The 16,675-nt window shown below is 47.9% G+C and overlaps 1 protein-coding gene across 2 annotated transcripts in view; it reads left to right on the forward strand.

Annotated features, from left to right (window-relative positions):
- Positions 1-16,675, forward strand: part of POLG (DNA polymerase gamma, catalytic subunit) — a 1,004,779-nt gene that overhangs the window by 861 nt on the left and 987,243 nt on the right. The gene's annotated exons all lie outside the window — the stretch shown is intronic.

Consider the following 16,675-nt stretch of genomic DNA (forward strand, 5'->3'; position numbering starts at 1 on the left):
GTTTGTAACTGTGAATATGTAACGTCAAGAAATGTGCCCAGATGCCTCAGAGCTAGGCACACTATATAAATAAAATACAATACAATGCCTGCTCTGCGACAATGATGGCATGCACAGTACGTACTCTGGGGCTAACTATTCTAGTCATAGTATCTGCTCTGGAGCTAAGGGTATTTAACACAATACCTGCACATGAGCAAATCGGGGGTTAATGACTGCAGAAACTTTAAAACCCCCATGCACCCTTTCCTTCCCCGGTGTCCTTTCCCATTCCTAATTCCCCTCTGACACCCCGAACCACACACTCTAAAATGAACGTACAGCGTAAAGAAGTGATCAGTAGGGATAAACCATCATGCCATGATTTTCAAAACGTGATTGGTGCAACTGATGTGATGTTCATTCACTTCACATGTGCCAAAAAGGTGGTGAACCATGCACAAAGGCCATTTAAATGTTTGCATCATAGTTGTGCCCATTCAGGTGCTCTTTTCCCACCAAACACACAACTGTGCAAGGCAAAGGGGGTTCTGGGCATTTTCAAGTAAATCCTGATTTTCAAAAGAGGTGCACTTTTCAAAGCACATCGGGAAAAAAACATTTCACTGTGCCTATTTGGAACAGGTGCAGGGGATATGTATGTATGGGAAGATCACTTCTGATCCTCTTATGCAATGGGTGAGTGAATGCTGTGTGCGAAAAATCAAGTGAATGTTGAGTCAAAGTGTGTGTGTTAGGCCAGGAAACTGATTTGAGCTGGTGACAGCAGCGCAATAATGATGCACTTTTTAATGGGTATCCATCATAGATGCCAGTACAAAATGCTGTTGATTTTATTTTTTTTAAGAAAGAATGATATGTGCTTTTATGTGGCTGGAGTCACATTTTGGGGGACCCAGTCTAGCCATTCTTTGCTATGGCATGACCATTTTTCTTTCTTTTACTTGGATTACTTGGATTCTATGACAAAGCAAGCATGATAAGTGTTGTGTCTAGACTGGCATCTAGGTCAGCCAGTCAAGCCAATTTTTACTATGGTGTGACTTTTGTAACTGGGCATCAAGGGTACAGCAAACGTGATGAGCGTTATTACGCATCTATATTCGCCTGAATTGTGCAGCCAGTTGGACATGTTTTCTTGTTATGAGAAGACATTTGTAAAGGCAAAGCTAACAGAAGTGTGTGGCAGAGCCATGGTGGGCATGTTTTCTTATAGTATCATTACTGGCATTATGCATGAAGCAAACATGAATACTGTGTGAAGGAATACATGTGAATACTGGCATATACTGGTGCAATCAGCATGGAAAAGTATGTATTGTGAGGGTGTTGGGTTCTTGATTTTATCTGGAATGGCAAAGGATTCTCACCCAGGGGGTGCATGCTATGTTTAGGACTCTGGCTTCCACTTTGGCCCAACATAGTCTCAAGCTGTACCCCTGCTGTATTGGTGATTGTGAGTGTGCTGGGTGCCTGTTTTTGACTGGGATGACAAAGGACAATGAGGCCAAGGTAAAGTGAAGGTGGGGCCTTTTCTAGTGGCCCTTCTGGGCATGTCCTGTCAAACTCTGGTTGTCTTAGGATGTCCGTACGAAAGGTCAGTGAGACTGGGTTTGTAGCGACTTTCCCAGATCAGCTTCTTGCAGATCTTGTGTTCGAATTTCCAGTTTCCAGAGAGGCTATTTCTGTTTTCAAGCTGGGTGGGGAGGGAGAGGGACTGTTTCCCGTGTTGGTAGGAGACTGAGCCATTATCCTCTTTGAAGTGCCCTAGAGGTACTCTGTATGGAAGTGTGAGTGTTGTTGGAATTCTCCCAGAGCTTTCGGGTTTCCAGTAGCCATCATGAGGACATCCAGTCCTGTTTTTTACACTTTGGATTTTGGGACATGTAGTATTTTCTTTCCCATTTCAAAGTAAGTAAAATTACAAGTCCCAGTATTCCAAGTAAAAATAGATGGGACGGATCCTACAGGATTGCCATAGTACACGCCAGCCACCACACTATCTTGAACTCTTAAATAAGGAGGTTCAGGATTTTCATATTAATCGAATGAACCAAAAACATGAAGAATGGAAATATAAATAAGGGTGATTGAATTGATTTGAAATGAAATTAAAATGTGATTCAAATAGACAGAAATGGTCGTATATTGAACTATAACTGCCCTGAAGAAGCTTACTTGAGATCCTTGTAAAGGAAGAGATCATACAGAGCGAAACACGTGTTGGCAATTGTTTAGGCGATGTGAAAGAAAGGCAAGGCCACAGGAAATTTGAGAGCTCTGTTCACAGGCATTCAGTATTTATGCTATAGCAGTGAGGCGTTTCCTTTCATCAGATGCTGAGAGCCCGAGTCTAAGTGACTCTGTTTTCTGCACTTAATGACAGTGCTACCTTCTAGGCACTAATCCTACTTGTTATCTAGAACAAGTTAAAGTGTTTCTGCCTCCCAGTCCATGTTAGGAAGATTATTCCACGGTACTCTGGCGAGGGTTGTGACCCCACCTATAAAAGATAGGGTACCAACTAAACGACCAAACTGTTATGGGTATCTGTTGCAGAGCTATAAGGCTTCACTCAAGAGGCAGGGGTGGAGGGGCGAGGCTGGTGGTGAGGTACAGTTACTTCTATCAGACATCACAAGAGAATACGCTACACATGTATATGCTTTCATATAGGATTACACTTAAAACAGACACAGTTCAAATGAGTACTTACAATACACCGGGGGGAGGGACGGGAGAGAGGTGTGTGTGTTTTTGCAATTTCAGTCACCCACTAGCCATCACATGAACTTCACCTTCATTTCAGAGCCAGGTGGCCCGTGCATTGCTGGTATTTATTTATGTACGCTTGTTAGGCACTGATATAGGAAGTAAATACTGTTTTAAAGCGCCCACAGGGCAACAGGGATGGGAAACAATTAAAATACCTAAAAAAAATATTAAATACGCCAATCACTCTGGCTGGTAAGATCGCCATCCTCAAGATGGTGGTGCTGCCCCAACTCTTGTACATATTCCTAAATGTCCCCCTATGGCCAGGTTATGAGTTCTTTACAACACTTACTCGAATCATATATACCTTTTTAGTGGCACTCTGGTGCGATACGCATGAAATTGGAAATGCTAACCATCCCAATGTCGAGGGGCGGATTCAGCACCCCTAACTTTGAGAGGTACTGGATAGCTGCTCAAGCCCATTTCTGCATCACACTGATTCGTACCTACCGACCCTCTTCTTCATGTTAAACTCGAAAGTCTTGCCACGGATGGTCGAGATATCCGTTCATTAGCTCTCCCCGCCCATTGCATCAAATTTGGACCCATTGACCCTGCTGGGTCCACGGTAGTTGCCCTTAATAAGCTATCGAAGCATACCACTCAAGATGAAGAGGGAGGGGAGGCTGTTCCAAAGAAGGGAGCCAGCTGAGGAAAGCAATAAGCCTCCATCCCTAACGCTTTAGACACAAGGAGTTGGTGCCATCGGAGTGCAGAGGTCTAGAGGGAGAATATTTAGTAAGAGAGAGTTGAAGATAGTGTGGTCCCTGGCCCCTGACAGCCTTGTGCATGATACAGATGGTTTTTAATTTAATCCGTGAAGCGACCTGGAGCCAGTGAAGACTTTTTAGGGCAGCCAAGATGCAGTCCCTGGGCTTGATGCCAATGATAAGTCTTGTTGCCCTATTCTGGATTAGCTGGAGGAGTCACAGAGTGGAAGAAGATAGATTGGGTAGGCGGCTATTGCAAAAGTCGAGCTGTCAGTACAAGAGTGGTGTAATGGTATGTTGGTGTGTACCACTCCTAGTCGCCTCTTCCTCATCCCAGAGTGGTATGAAGGTGGGGGAATGAAAGGATGTGATTGGCAACAACCTATAAAGGCAGGGGGAGGGTAAGGTAACATGTCTTGCCTGCGGACATCCTCTCCCCAAGGACCCTCCACCCAGGTGATCCTCCCTCGCATCTCCATCCCCAGGATCAGGATCCAAAAGCGATGGCCTTTCCCTGGTCACCTGAGAAGAGGATCCAGGGGGAGTAGGAGTGAGGATACCCTCAGGTTTCTCCCAATTTACACTGATTTGTCAGTACTACTATGTCTTAAAGCTGATATCTGAAGCATAATATACTTGTGAATATTTGACAACGTAGATCGCTGAGGTAATTCTGTCCAATTCAGACTGCTAACCTCACACATAACATCAATTGTGGCGGTTACTGAACCCTCTTATCGATATAATTTCTAGCTTTATTCTTAGCGTCTTTAGCTACGGTATTTGGTGGCGCATTGTGGATGGATCCCAGAGCATTGCGTTTCAGTAACTTGTGGATATATAGTTTGGAGTCATTTCATCCTTCATTCTGGTATTGCATGCATACTAACATAGGACACATTTTATATATGCGCTTTTTGCACATGGGTCCCTTTTTAACAACAAGACCCAGTGCATACATGCCAACATTTCAACCCACCTGTGCGGGAGATTAAGTCAGAAAAATCGGGAGACAAAGATTTTCCCATAGTAATGCATTGGGCAAAGATTAATTTTAGGTGGGAGAACGTGAAAAATATCATTATTTTTCACGCAAAAATCGGGAGTTTCCCGCCTTAATCGGGAGGGTTGGCATATATGCAATAGGAATAACTTACATTGTATTTACAACACAGAGAAATGGCAATATTAGTGTATTAAACAATAAATACTTTGTGTTTTGTGACTTTAACAGACATTTGTTTTGACATACTGTTATATTACATTGAAGACTGTGAATTGTACCTGATGAAGGGACTTTGCATCCCAAAACGCTTTGTGCTGATGACCCTACATACACAAGAAAAATTTGACAAGTGAACTGCAGAGGAAGTGAATTCTTTGATTTTCATGCATTTGAATTGTTATACTGGTGAACCGTTGGACTATAAATGTATAACTGTACAATTACAATTGTCTACTTATTTTGGCTGCCTTTTCAGCACTAAGGTGTGCGCGGGACGGGAGTATCCAGTACATTTGGATACTTTTCTGGATTATCCCTACCTTGAGGCCTCAGGGCCAGGAGCATTTAACAGGAGGCAGCACAGCAACAACCCAGAAATGGCCCCAATACGGGATAGTCAGTCCTGTCAGCAAAGAGGGCCAGGAGGAGGACAAGGAAAATCCCAGGAAGGACTTCCAGCAACCAAAGGGAGAAACCAGAATGGAGGACAAAGGAGCCAGGGTCCAGTCAATGGGGCCAAATGTGGTCCTACGCAGCAGCCCCTCTTCGTGATAGTCCTCCAGCAATTCAAGTAGAATCTCCTGATCTCTGAGGAATGCACAAGCTCTCCTCTATATAAAAACATCCGTGTGGGGGCTGACCTAAGCCATCTTTCAAATCAAACATCAGGCAGACGTAAGGAAATTTGGTGGCCAGCCAATCCGATTGGTCCTAAAAAAACACAAAACACTCGGGTCCACTCAAGCAGGATTTGTATTTGCCTGTTTGTGACAGGACACCAGACAACACACGTTTAAACCACAGAGGGAGGTCCCAACTGGGATAAGAAATAGGCCATGTCAGCACAATGGCTGTTTTCTGCCTCACTAAATCACAGCAGACCAAGGAATGGTTTGGACAAGAGCTTAAAAATGCTTTGGCTACCATAACGGTAAATTGCGCTTCTAATGCGGTAAATATTACAGTACCCCTTTTGAAGCAAAAACTAAATGACAGCTGCCAGCAGCCTACTTCGCAAGACACTTGTAGGGTGATTGAATCACCCTGAGACCAAAATGAGGTACTTAAGAAAGAACCCCTCTATAAGAGCTGTATGGGCTACCTTGGGACAGCACGTCAAAAGGATGGCAGTGTCAGGGGGACTTCGGTACGGGTCCCTCTGGCAGTGGGGATGAGGCATCCTTGGGTGAGACGCAGTATCCCCCTTTTCCTTTTGTAAGATATGATATGGCATTTATAACAAGCCTTTACACAGGTGTTTGTAGGGTGAAACAAGGAAGGACAAAATAACGATCTTACTATGCCTTGTGTCATTCAGATTGTGCAAGTGCAGGGAAAAGGAAAGGGGAGAAGTGCCAGGGGAGAAGGGAAGGGGGAAGTGCAGTTAACTCACAAGGGCAGTCAGCGGGTGGGTCATAAGTGCAGAGAGAAGGGAACTACAGGGTTGCAGATACAGACCCTTAAGTGCTGTGGAGCACGGAGACAGTGCAAGGGCGACTGAACATGCAGGGGCCTGGGCCCGAGTTCAGAGTGTGACCAGGTGACCAGTGCGCAGAGCAGTTGGGTGCCTCAGCAGGGGAGAGGAAGAGCGAAAACGGAAGCAAAAAGGAAGGTCTTGAGTTGCTTCTGGAACCAGAGGTGGTTCTGCTCAAGTTTGAGAGAGGCAGAGGGGCTGTTCCAGAGGGAGGAGACAAATATCACACAGACCTGGGGGCGCTGTTGCGCCCGTTTAAGATGACCACCTAGGTGGAGAGCTCCGGCTCGTTCAAAATCCTTGCAACAAATTCATCCTTCCAGCTGGAAGTTGATTGACAGTTGGCCATAAAATACTGCGGTGGAAGATCCAAGGAAGGAATCCTGAAAACGCTGTCCACGGCGGCCCCGAAACAACAGAGATATCCGGGTGTGAAGGTGCAGCGACTGCTGGGCTGCAACACGGCCGCCCGAGGGCTCCACGCGGCATCTACGTGAGCCCGGTGCTTGCAGCCGCGGGCCGGCCGAGTGTTGGAGGGGCAACACGTCAACACCCGTGCGCGGCTGAGGGACTGCAGTGCACTACATCACTGCCCCCGCCTGGGAAAAGGCACGATCGCGGACCTCCCGCGTCAGACCAGGAAGGTGGAACCCGGTCGAAGGCTCTGCAGCGACGCGCTTCCCCATCGAAGCGGAGGCCTGGCTCGAGTGCCGCAGGCGCGGTGAGTGACCCGCACGGGAGAGGGTCACGAGAGCTCAATAACAACGACCCGAGGTAGGGAGTATATACCTGGGTCGCACCAAGCCTCAAATCCCTCATTTTGTGTTGTGACAAGCTCCTTGCTGGCAGACAGGGCTAAGGCTGCTACACCGCCCTCCCATACAACTGCTGACATCAGACTCTGGTCTCCGGGGCACCCATCACGTATAGGTGGGAGAACACAAGCCACCCCACACCAGTGGTGGTAGCTAATGGGCCGCACTGAGAAGAAGGTTGCAGGGGGGAAAAAAACTGGCCCAATGGATTCCTTTGCCAGCTCCCAACCGCAGGCGACAACGGGGGGGGACGGCACAAACATCCGAACGCCGAGAGACAGACCCCTTGGATCACCTGGCAACAATCGTGCAGAATGGGTTCCTGGCTGTTAACGTCAAGTTGGACGACATAGTGGCTACAATTGGTTCCCTGAAGGCGAGAGTGGTAAAGGAAAGCACGCACATCACGGAGGTAGGGAACAGAATAAGGTCCAACGAAGATGTACTCCCACAACATGGCCATGACATAGCTCTACTTCAAACCGAACTGCGCAAAACCCAGAATAAGTGCGAGGATCTTGAATCTAGATCCCGCAGAAACAACTTTCGGATAGTCGGGGTTTCGGAGACGTTCGGCAAGGGCTCCATGGAAAGGCAAGTGGAGGAACTGCTAAAGTCTGTGCTGGGACAGGATCCCTCTCGGACCACTTCCTTGTTGAGAGAGCTCACCATGCCCTTGCGCCGCCTTCGAGGCCGGGCGCTCCACCCCACACCATCATAGCACAGCTCCTCAACTACAGGGACAGGGATACAATACTCCGACTGTCCAGAGAAAAAGGTACGCTACAATACGAGGAAAATAAAATCCACATCAATCCGGATTTCTCTGCGAACATACAATCACAGCGCAGGTCCTATGAGATGGTTAAAAGACAGCTACGGCTCCGTGGTGTCCCCTACGCTTTAATGTTCCCCGCAAAAATGAGAATCCAGCACGGAGGGAGGGCCCATTTCTTTGAGAACCCTGCTGAAGCTATGGCATATGCAGAGGCCTCCATCCCGTTGCCTCCTAGTGACCGAAATGTGAATAAAAATGCGAGACTCAATCCTGGAGAAGACTGAAGAGACCTGGCAAATGGATGAAGCTACACCATCCCCGCAATGGTATTTTGTTCACTTTCCTTCATATAAGTCGATACAACTAGACTAGACCGATCTCCGTAACTACTGAGCCTGGGGCCTCGGTCGTGGGCGGCCAAGTGGCGACATTGGCTGCCCCTTTGGAAATGTCCACCAACTCAATAGGAATGCCCACCGGGCGAGTTATGAGTGTTAACAGGCTGCATCGTCGAGTTGGGGTGTGAAGGTTAAGTGGTCTCACAGTTGCGGTTGCTGCTCCCGCCATGTGAATACTGGAATCGGTTGATGGTATGGTAAATGTCATTACACATGGGAATGTTTCCACAGGGGGGCTGCAATTACCGCTGCTGTCCTGGAATGTAAGCGGTTTAAATAGCCCGATGAAGGCCAGGAAGGTCAATGATTATGTTTCTAGACATTGCCCTCAGATCGTGTTGTTACAGGAGACTCGCGCTATGGATGCAGTAAAGATGAAAATAATGCCCAAATGGGGAAAGACGCAATATTGCACGAGCTATTCGTCCCAGTCCCCGGGGGTCATCACTCTCATCCATCCCTCGCTGGGGTTCTGGGCGAAGGGGCACAAGGTGGATGCAATGGGTAGATTTGTTATTGTGTGGGGGAAAATAGCAGGAAGGCAAATTACTTTGGTTAATACTTATGGCCCCAACATCGATGATCCGGATTTTTATTTAAACATATGAGACCCTCAACAAACTAGATGCTTCCTCCATAATATGGGGGGGGGACTTCAACATGGCCCTGAACCCGGTGATGGATAGATCCAGTACGAAAACGAGGACACCAACCAAAATGGCACTGACACTGGGGCAACTCCTTCCACAAATGGCATTAATTGATGCATGGCGCACATCACACCCAGACGTTAGACATTATACCCACTACTCATCCGTTCCCGGCAGTGAATCACGAATAGACTATTTCTTTATATCACAGAACCTCTCTGAGACGCTGCACAGCTGTGAAATCCTGCCCCGTACACTGTCCTACCATTCCCCTGTTACACTGGAGCTCAGGCTGAGAGATGCTCCTAGACCTGCTAGAATATGGCGAATGCCGGGTGGGATACTTGGTGACCCGGGTGTAGTGGAAGCCCTAAGGGATGAAATAACAGTTTTTCAGTAATAACATTGGGTTGGTGGCACACGAGTCTCTACGGTATGGGAAACCTTTAAGGTCTGGGCTAGGTGGGCAATTATCTCGAAATCCACTGGCCTCCTGAAGGGAGTGAGGAGGGAGCTAGAAGGGTTAGAAAATACCTTGAACAGCCTTGAAGGGACGTATAGCCGTACACACGATAAGGCCGTTCTGGCCGATATTAATAAACATATTCAAACCTTTAATGAGCTGGCCGCTAGAGAAATACAATATATATAGCAGCCCCTGCCAGAGCACGTAGATATGGTGAGAGTAATAAGGCGGGCAGAACATTGGCTAACCTGATGAAACATGAGAGGCTGCCGCACCCAATCACTAGCATACAAAACGCTGCTGGCGAGGTACAGACGAGCGAAGAGGGTATAAATGGAGAATTTGCCAAATTTTATCAGACGCTGTACTCAAATAAAGATAGGAAAACGACTACCGAGATTAAAACATATTTGGCGTCGCTGGGTCTCCCACAGCTCCCACTTGAAAGTAAAATGGCACTAGATCAACCGGTCACTGCGGAAGAAATGAGTGAGGCAATTCTGGGGTTAGCGTCGGGCAAAGCACCGGGCTCTGATGGGTTGGGGGTTGAATTTTATAAGGAGTTCCGCACGGAACTGATTCCCATATTGTTGGAGACCTGGGAGGAAGCCCTAGAGGGAGGCATACTACCCCCGACGATGAGGGAAGCCATTATTACTGTGTTGCCCAAACCCCGACGCCTACCTAGTGACATGTCATCATACAGGCCCCTTTCACTCATCAATGTTGATGCCAAGATTTTTGCTAAGGTACTGGCGAATCCAATGTTGCACCTGGTCTCCACACTAGTCCATCCCAATCAGAATGGCTTCATTCCCCTGATATCCACCGCGCTGAACCTCCACAGACTATTTAGTATAATGGCACAGATTGACCCGGGCAGAAGCGCAGCAGCTGTAGCCATAGACGCCGAAAAGGCGTTCGATTCTGTATCATGGGTCTACCTTTTCACAGTTTTGGAAGCGTTTGAGGTGGGACTCGCGTTTATCAGATTCGTAAGGCTGCTCTATACTGCTCCGGGCGCCAGAGTTTGCACTAATAGAACCATTTCTGAGATGTTCCAATTGGGTAGAGGAACTCGGCAGGGATGTCCCTTCTCGCCCATCTTGTTTGCCCTAACCATTGAGCCTATGGCAGCTACGGTTCGGCTGAGACACAGGGATAAGGGAATTAACATGAAAGGCTGTATCCAGCTAATCTCACTTTACGCGGACCAGAAAAAAAGATAACACCCATTATAACTGATATACATGAGTTTGCGGACTACTCGGGATACGTCATTTAATATAACCAAATCGGAAATATTCCCGCTCACACCCCACACTAAATGCCCTGCAAACACCTCCGGCCTTAAATGGTCGGACTAATACATTAGATATCTCGGGATGTTAGTGTCTAGGACCAGGCAAACCCTCTACGCGGACAACAATGAGAAGGCGCTGCAAACATTGAGCACCAAGTTACAGATCTGGGGACACCTCCCTATATCCCTGTACGGCAGGATAGCCCTACTCAAGATGATAGCCCTCCCCAAACTATTATATTTTTTTGTAAATATACCCATATGGCCGGGTAGAGATTTTTTCTTGAAACTACGGTCGCTGGTAGTAACCTTTATATGGAACGGGAAGGCGGCCAGAATTGGGTGGGAGAAAATGACAGAGCCCTATGACACCAGAGGTATAGCGGCTCCAGACTTCGAGCTCTATTACCTGGTCGCCCAGGCACAGTTTGCAAAGTACTGGTACGAGGAACCTGAGGAAACACCACACTCCTGGGTGGAAGCACAAACTATATTCCCAGCAGACATTAAGTCGGCCCTATTTAACTCGTGTCACAAAGACACCTGTGATTACGATCTGGTCAGCTGCACGGTCAGGGCCTGAGGCGCATTATTTAAACGACTGAAGCTGGAAACACCATATAACCCAGAGGTCCCCTTGTGGAATTTTCCGGGCATCCTCCCTATGTCGGATGTGAGCATCCAGGAAGGTTGGGATCCACACATGGAAATGAAGATGGGCGATATGTTTATAGATGGTAAATTTGCAACCAGAGAGGACTTTACTAGAGCGATGGGGGCGGGCCACTCATAATTCTACAATGCTACAGAGTAAGGGCCGCATTTCAGAAAAGATGGCCATTGTTCCCAGATGAACCTCCTCAACACCCCTGCACACAACTCATCACCATGAAGGCTGGGCTAGGCATTTCTAAACTATATGGGGCAGTACAGGCCCACACCCCCTTGGTGAACCGGGTCAAGGACAAATGGGAGACAGACTTGCAAATACCTATCTCGGAGGACAAATGGAGCAGATATTGTTCACTCACAAAAAAGGTTTCATTAAATGCAGGATTACGTTTGATAAAATTTAAACTCCTAAATAGGTTACACTACACGCCAGCTAAAATGGCAAAATTTGTTGCGGACCATGGGGGGGGGGGAGTGCCCCAAGTGTGGGGCCCAACATGCGGACTCCTTTCACATGTACTGGAAATGTCCTGCTCTCCTGAGATTCTGGGGAGAGGTGGCCGAAATATTGACCGAAATTACACAGATCCCCCCACAAATACTTATTCAGAGACATTGGCAAGTGCTTGGAGAAAACCAGGAGGCTATTTAATTTCGCATGTGCTGTGGCGAAGAAATGTATCCTACAAGCCTGGAAGATGCCTGTGCCACCAAATGTGACCACTTTCCTCCTCAAACTTACATACATCAATGAATGTGAGGAACAATTTGTTTTGACTTTGCCAGGGGCAAGCCGACCAAAAGACATATGGGGCCCCTTCCGTACCTATCTGTGTGAGTTACCTCAGATGATGAAATGTCCATATAATGTTTATTGTAAATGCTATCTTTGCTTGTCGACTTGTGTTTCTTGATGGGTTAAGTTGCTGTAACTGTTGAGACCACCGTTGAACAATAAAAAGAATTAAATATATATATATATATATATGTGTGTATATATATAATCACACAGGCCTTTTGTAGGGTATTACCAATCCCTTCTGTGAGGGTTGCAGATACAAACCCTTAAGTGCTAGGGAGCCCAGAGGCAGTACGAGGGCAACTGGACATGCAGGAGCCTGGGCTCGAGTTTAGAGGGTGACCAGTATGCAGAGCAGTCGGGTGCATCAGCAGGGGACAGGAAGAGAGAAAACGGAAGTAAAAAGGAAGGTCTTGAGTTGCTTCCGGAACCGGAGGTGGTTCTGCTCAAGTTTTAGAGACAGGGAGGCTGTTCTAGAGGAAGGAGTGAAATATCCCACAGAACTTTGTAGGGTATTACCAATCCCTTATGTGAGAAACCTGAAGGTGTCCCCGGAGATCTGTCATCCAGGTACCAGGACACGACCATCGCTATTGGATCAAGTTCCTGGGGGTGGACCAGTGAGGGAGGAACATCTGGATAGGGGGTCCTCAGGGAGTGGAAGTGGGACACTGAGTGTGGGGCGCGGTATCCCCCCTTCTTCCAACACATTTCCCCATCCTACCACATAGGAAATTCAGAAACACTTAACCCCCCCGCCCCACTTTTTTTCCACATGAACCCTTTGGCACACCATGAAAGACAACGGAATAACCCTAGAACTGTTACCTAACATGGCCCGATACAAGCGTCAGTCAGAGTCAAGCAGTTGACCAGAATCACACACACCCGAGTGCCCTTTCTCTTCCCCACAGGGATAAAAGGTGTAGCACAAGAACACAGTTTGAGGAAGGAAGACTGCACGACGAAAGAGCTATCCAAGCACAGCAGTTCAAGAAGAGGAGAAAGGCAGCAAGTATCGAAGGAACGACAAGGAGAGAAGTGACGTTACCCTTTCTGGCCCAGACCTGGGAAGCCTGTTACGCCCACCTGGTATCCACGGGGGCGCCACACGATATTGGATGGAGATCTAAGCGCTATCCCGGACCCCTCTCTGCTTGGTTATGTGCCAGACATTGGGTAGCTCCTATAACGGGTGAATGGAGGGTTAAGATACTGGTTCTGTGATGGGTGGACTCCCACCTCTCTCTGATCCAAATCCCCTCCCTTGGGGTTATTGCTCACCTTAGGTTTTTGTGCATTGAACTCTCCGTCCTGCGTCTCTGCAGGGCGCGTGGTTGGTGCGGGCGTTCCGTGGACCTAGTTGCTTCACTGGTCCGTGTGCCCTTATGTCGTGTCCAGACCAGCTGTGACGCCGACTCTGCTTGCTGTCTTCCAGGTGAGTTATAATGTCGTAGAGAAGAGTAGAGAGGTCAGAGACAAGACACAAACAATTGTAGGGTCCGGGGGGGGATAGCAACCGAAGCCCCATGCTGAATAGGCGGTCCACTTAACAGCAGTGGCGAGGGGGATCACGAGACAAGGGTTAAGACCCGGTGGGGTTACACAGGGAATGTCAGCCTAAGGGTCGGCTCCGGGTGATGGGGGCTAGGGGGATGACGGATCTTGGAAACAGGGGAGAGCAGAGGAATGGCTCTCACCGCACAGTTATTCTCTGTGATGGGAACGAGATCCAGCAACCTACGATGACGTTACGGCTTGGGGAAGTTGAGCCGAGTCCAGCCGGAGAAGGCGATGTTACGGCCTGGGGAAGTTGAGCCGAGTCCAGCCGGAGGGGGATCGTTTCGACATGGTTACTCTCAGGACGTAACGGGGTATGTGTAGGGATCCAAATACTAAAACTCAATGTTAGAGGACTAAACACACCGACTAAAGAGACAGAAACTGGAGAACCTCCTCCAGGATACCAAGCCCGACATTGTGATGGTCCAGGGGACCGATATCCGTAAGCAAGACAGATACAGAATGAAGTTGAGGATAACCCCAAGTTCTGCAGGCCAACGACAAGAGCAAAGCTTGAGGGGTCCTAGTAGCGTTTAGACACCTACCTGATGTCGGAATTACAGGCACAAAAGCTGACAAGGAAGGTAGATTCCTCTTCGTCCAGCTACAATGGGGGATGGCCTCTCACAATCGCCACAGTGTACGCCCCCAACTCAAGGCAGGATGAATACTTGCAGGGGGTTTTGAAGAAGCCAAACCAGTCAACAACGAGCCAGCTAATACTGACGGGATTTTAACTTGGTGTGGCGCCCTTCCACAGACAGAAACGCAGACAGGACACCCACATCTAAAGGCCCATCTAGTAAACTATAGGTTAGCATAACAGAATGGCATTAGCAGATACATGGCATGAACTAAAACGGGACTTCAAGGGGTATACTTACTACTCACATGTGCACCGAACATTCTCAAGAATTGATTACATATTGGTTTCGGAGACAATGCTTTGCCAAGTACAGATCATAGAAAGGGAAACCATAGCCCTGCCCAACCACACTCCCCCTGCAGCTACAAATCCAATGGGAGGGTGGCGGGACCTCTGGAAGTGGCGGTTCCCCTGACATCTGCTGAGAGATGCAGTAATTTGCGACGAGATACACAAGTCCATCCGCAACTTCTTTGGGGAAAATATGACCCCGCAGGTGCAGGAACATGTAGTATGGGACGCCTTTAAAGCAACCATGTGGGGGATGCTCCTTGCAAAGCAGGCATCTCGAGCCAAACAGGAGAAGGCCCGTTAGGTGGACCTAGAACAGGGGTAATGGAGACCGATAGTGGGGGTAATGATCAGGAGGGAGTATAGGTATATCAAAGGGCAAATCAATATCCTTCTAGCTAAACAAGCAGTAAAATCTCTCCGATTCTTGAGGCAGAAGTATTACTTCCAGGCAAACAAGACAGGCAGGCTCTTGGCCAGGTAGGTTAAGCAGGAGGAGGCGGCAGGTACAATATGCCACATTCAGATGGTGGAGGGACAGGAAACCACACGTACAGAAGAGATCCTGCAGGCGTTCAGAGTTCTACACAAGTCTCTACTCTGCGGAGGCACCGCAGAGTGACCTCCAAAAGGCCTTCTCAAAATCTTGCTGGCTAAAAAGATTAGAACAGAGCCAGCGTGACACTTTAGAAGGGACAATTACCTAAGACGATGTGCGTGCAGCGATCCAATCACAACAACCAAATAAAGCCCCAGGCCCGGATGGGTACCCCGCCACATTCTATAAAGCATTCCATACCACATTAGTCCCGTTAATGACATCCCTGTTCAACTCCTTCTCCGATACGGGTCGCATCTCCCAGTCCATGGAGGAGGCCAAGGTAATCCTCTTCCGTAAGCCAAACAAGAAACAAACCCTCTGTATCTCCTACCGCCCTACTGCCCTAATAAACCTTGATGCCAAAATCTTTACAAAAAATTCTAACATCTAGAATGGATAAAGTAATCACTGACCTGATCCACCCGGATCAAGCAGGCTTTGTCAAGGGGCAACAAACGTTTGACAACATTAGGCGAATATCCCACCGGATAGAGAAGACAAACAGGGCAATCCTGAAGGCAGGGAGTGTTGGCACTAGATGCAGAGAAGGCATTTGACCGAGTCAAATGGTCATTCTTGTTTGCTACCATGATGGTTATGGGGTTTGGCTCGGGCCTTGTCCACCTGGTCAAAGTCAACTATGGAGCACCACTTATCAGGCTGGCTATCAATAGGCATGTCTCCCAGGTGATAAGGATCACTAGGGGTACTAAGCAGGGCTGCCCATGTCACCATTCCTGTATGCAAACTTTCTCGAACCCTTCCTAGCTAGAATTAGACAGGAGAGGGGAATAAAAGGGATTACATTCGGTAGGGAAGACCATAAGGCAATGGCCTTTGCCGACGACCTCCTACTCGTGCTAACAGACATGGACATTTTCCTCGGGAGGTTAACAGCACTCCTAGGGCAATTTGGCAGAGTGGCAGACCTGAAGACCAACAACCAAAAACAGTAGATTAATGCAAACATTATTGGCTAATGCTTTCACTTTGGTTCGTCTTGCGCTGGTCCAAGAATGTCACCTCTAGCGGCACAATACGAATCCCCCCGGCCGTCCCTCTTAATCACAGCCCAAGTTCCGAAAAACAACAAAATAGAACCAGTGTCCCATTCCATTATTCCTATCTTAAGTATTCAGGCGACCAGCCTGCTTTGAACACTGTACTTTTTTCAAAGTAAACGCTTCAGACCCCTAGGACACTCAGGCAGGGGCTGGGACAGGCAGTGGTAGCTTGCCTCACGGCAGAACGCCAGCTCAATCCCAAGATCCAACTACAAGCTTTTTAACTGCAGCAACTTTAATATATGCTATTGGAGCTGGAATTACCGCGGCTGCTGGCACCAGACTTGCCCTCCAATGGGTACTTGTTAAAGGATTTAAAAATTGTACTCATTCTAATTACAGTGCCTTAGAAAGAGTCCTGTACTGTTATTTTTCTTCACTAACTCCCGGAGTCGGGATTGGGTAATTTGGGCGCCTACTGCATTCCTTGATGTGGTAGCCG

Source organism: Ambystoma mexicanum, chromosome 11 (assembly GCF_040938575.1).
Source record: "Ambystoma mexicanum isolate Mex_15411 chromosome 11, UKY_AmexF1_1, whole genome shotgun sequence".
Taxonomy (NCBI): domain Eukaryota; kingdom Metazoa; phylum Chordata; class Amphibia; order Caudata; family Ambystomatidae; genus Ambystoma; species Ambystoma mexicanum.